Source organism: Adiantum capillus-veneris, chromosome 25, assembly GCF_014529385.1.
Source record: "Adiantum capillus-veneris isolate H3 chromosome 25, ASM1452938v2, whole genome shotgun sequence".
Taxonomy (NCBI): domain Eukaryota; kingdom Viridiplantae; phylum Streptophyta; class Polypodiopsida; order Polypodiales; family Pteridaceae; genus Adiantum; species Adiantum capillus-veneris.
Window position 1 is genome coordinate 129,817,471 of NC_140955.1, and position 4,261 is coordinate 129,821,731.

Below are 4,261 nucleotides of genomic sequence, written 5' to 3' on the forward strand. Positions count from 1 at the left end.
TGCACTTAAACATGCTTTGACTAATGCACCTGTATTGCAATTGCCTGATGTTGAAAGACCATTCTTTGTTGTACTCGCTGATGCTAGTGGAAAAGGTATCGATGCAGTCGTTATGCAAGATAACCATCCACTTCCTTTTGAAAGTCGTAAGTTCAAACCTTTTGAAACAAAGTTCAGTACTTATGATAAAGAATTGATTGCCGTGGTATATGCATTGAAAATCTGGAAACACTGTAGACATGTAGTAGTGTTAGTGTGTATACGCGCTTCACCAGGGGCACTTTTCTCCCACTGGGTTTTTCCCCCTGGACATCCTGTGTGAAAGGACACCTTATCTCTTAGGGTTTCATATAAGCTTTGTAGCTCTGAGTTTATATAAATTATTATTCCAATACAGAGAGAGAGACTACAGAGATCTCGTACACAAGCTCTGTGTCTTCTCCTTCTCCATCTTCTTCCTACTCTGAGTTGCTGTCTTCCTTCTGTTTCCTGTTTCATCATCTTCAACAATTGGTATCAGAGCAAGGTGATTTCCAGAGCCTCTACTTGCGTTTTCGCGTCCGCGCGCGCAATCGCAGTTTTCAGGCAGTTTTCGGAAAATTTGTTCGTGGGAGCATCCTCGACGTTCCGGGAATATTCTGAACAGGCGACCTGGGGTTTTACCCCCCTTTCAAAGCCGTTCGAGCCCTCAGAATTTTGTTCTGAGCAGCGTAGCAGAAGTTACTTTTCGGAGGCGTTTAGATCAAGAGGGTGTGCTTTTTGACAGATTTTCTTCAGGTAAACAGTTCTTTTGGGAAGCAGCTTGTCTTAGCTTTGTGCTGAGATTTTGTGTAGAGTTTTGCTTGGATTGGAGAGGAGATTTGTGAATCTCTTGGAGGTTCTTTTGCTCTCTTGTGTGCATCTACAGTATGGCTCAATCTACGGAGAAAGAGATTTTTGGTGCGTTTACATCCGAAGACAAATTGGATGGTACCAACTATTCTCTTTGGTCTTTTATGGCCAAAAATGTTTTGGTTGGTAAAGGATTGTGGGATTATGTATCTGGAGATGAAGTTCGTCCAGGTAGCATTGCACCTGCCACGCCTGGTCGTGGTGCAGCTGTTGGTGCAGGACCCTCACAAGTCACTCCAGAGCAAAAGAGATGGGATACTAAAGATGCACAGGCTATGGCTGTGATTGCCTTAACCATAAAGAGGACAATCACACCACATATCAGATCTTGCAAAACTTCTGAGGATGCTTGGAACACTCTGCAAGCTATGTTTGGAGGAAGAAACGCTGCCAGAATAGAGTTTTTGAAGAAACAACTTGACAAAATACAGATGGACGAAGGTGACGATATTGTCGAGCATCTTACAAAAATCAGGGATCTTAAAGAGCAATTTCTTAGCATTGATGAAGTGATTCCAGAGAAGGACTTGGTTTCCAAAACACTCAATTCACTACCACCATCTTATTTGACTTTTCAGACTTCTTTGACTCTGTCTTTGCGAGCTAATCCTGACCCTCTTCATTTTGAAGAGTTAGTGGCTTTGCTATTGCAGGAGGATCAATCACGTAAGAACAAGTCTTTACAGGTGGATGGTATGGATCATGCTCTTGTTGTACAGAACAAAAACAGGGGTAAAGAGAGTGCTCATTACTCCAAGTCTAGTGCAGGACAATCTTCAGAGAAGTCTAAAGGTGATTCCGACAAGTCCAAGAAGAAAGGTAAGTGTCACTACTGCAAGAAACCTGGTCACTACATTAGTGAGTGTAAAAAGCGAATTGCTAAAGAAAAGAAGAAAGAGTCAAGTTTGGTTGTTTCAGCTTCTGGTGATTCTTCTACAGCTAAAGAAGAGTCTGCAAACTTTGTGCAGGATTCTTATGCTTTTGTAGTATGTTCAAATTTTTCTGCTTACAGTGTTGACAAGACACAAATGATTTGGTACTTTGATAGTGGTGCATCTAGGCATATTACTTCAAGGAAGGATTTGTTTTGTTCATTGGATGCAGCTCCAGCAGGAAAGAAGGTGACATGTGCAAATAATGCTTCTTATCCAATCAAAGGCGTTGGTAAGATTTTGATTACCATTTCAGATGGTTCAGATTTATGCTTGCCAGATGTCTTATATGTTCCAGGGATCAAGAAGAATTTGTTGTCTGTATCCTCTCTTGCAAAAAATGGTCTTCGGGTCATTTTTGAGGATGACAGATGTGTTGTACGAGATCGAGAGAATGGTTATTCTCTTATCACTACAGGTACGCTGGACAATGGACTATTTGTGCTAGATCGTTATGAAAAGCAGATTCAGGTATGTATTGCAGAAACAAAGACTCAGGCCATGCAGGATGCTGAGTTGTGGCATGCTAGATTTGGGCATGTTGGTTATGGCAGTTTGATGACTTTACAACGTCATAATATGGTGCATGATTTGTCTTTATTGGAGATGCCACCAAGACATTTATGTGAAGGTTGCGTTCTTGGAAAGATGCACAGATTTGCATTTTCGCAGGATGGTTCAGTTAGAGCGACACGAAAGTTGCAGCTTGTACACAGTGATGTATGTGGTCCTATGAGGACGCCATCTATAGGAAACAGCCTTTATTTTGTGACCTTCATTGATGACTTTTCCAGGTTTTGTTGGGTGTATCCACTCAAAGCAAAGTCAGACGTGTTTGCAGTTTTTCAACATTATGTCGCCATGGTTGAAAATGAAACAGGTTGCAAAGTACAGACTCTTCGTACCGATCGAGGAGGTGAATACATGTCAGGTGCATTTAAGGATTTTTTGGGAAAGAAAGGCATTAAACACCAATGCACTATGCCATACACACCACAACAGAATGGTGTTGCAGAAAGGAAGAACAGGTCTTTAATGGAGACGGCTAGATGTATGCTCAAGGCTAAGAGTTTGCCTCATAAGCTATGGATGGAGGCAGTTGCTTGTGCAGCACATGTTTTGAACAGGTGTCCTACTCGTGCCTTGAAGACCATTACTGCATATGAAGCTTGGTATGACAAAAAACCTTCAGTCAGTTATCTTCGTGTTTTTGGTTGTCTTGCTTATGCTCACATCCCTCAGCAGTTACGTGGAAAGCTTGATGATAAGGCAATCAAATGTATATTTGTGGGGTACAGTAGTGGAAGTAAAGGTTATAGACTTTACAATCCTGCTACAAACAAGATTTTTGAAAGTCGTGATGTAATTTTTACAGAAACTACTGCTCAACCTATGGTTGCTTTTGATGTACCTCATATGCAGACACATGATGTATTTGAAGGTTTGCTTCCTTCTTTTGTGGAGAATCAAGAATCACAACAGGTTGATAATCTTGATCAATCTTTTGATCAGCATGTGACACCTCATGATGTAGAGGAAATTGTGCGTGAAGAGCAAGAAGTTCTCAGGGAAGAAAGAACCTTGCCTAAATGGGTTCAGAAAACTTTGCAGGATAGCAAGTTGGATGCACCGTTGCCACGGAAAACACGTGCTGGTACTACTTTTGGTAGAGAGCAAGTAGATTTGGCTTGCTTTAGCACTCTTTGTGATGCAGATGAGCCTGATTCATTTGAACAAGCTTTAGAGTGTGTTCAGTGGAAAGATGCTATGCAGCAAGAAATTGATTCTATTCATAAGAATCATACATGGGATCTAGTGGACTTGCCTACAGGTAAAAAGCCTATTGGTACAAAGTGGGTTTTTAAGGTAAAAAGGAAACAAGATGGTACTGTTGACAGGTACAAAGCAAGGCTTGTGGCAAAAGGCTATGCGCAACAGAAAGGCATAGATTATGATGAAACCTTTGCTCCTACTTCTCGTGCGTCCACAGTTAGATCACTAGTTGCAATTGCTGCTCATCATGGTTGGAAAGTGCATCAGTTGGATATCAAAACTGCTTTTTTGAATGGTGATTTGCAGGAAGAAGTTTATGTAAGTCAACCAAGTGGTTTTGTTGTAAAAGGTCAAGAGCAAAAGGTATGTAGATTGCGTAAAGCTTTGTATGGTCTCAAACAGGCTCCAAGAGCATGGTATGAGAAGATACATACTTATTTGATTGGCCAGGGATTTCAAAATAGTCCAACAGAAAGTACTTTGTATGTCAAAAAGAGAGATGGATTTCTCATTATGCTAACACTTTATGTGGATGATATGCTTCTTACAGGCAATAGTGCAGATGAAATTGAAGCGTTTAAAGATGCTTTGAGAAAAACCTTCGAGATGTCTGATCTTGGTTTGCTACATTATTACTTGGGTATTCAGTTTGTGCAATCAGAGGA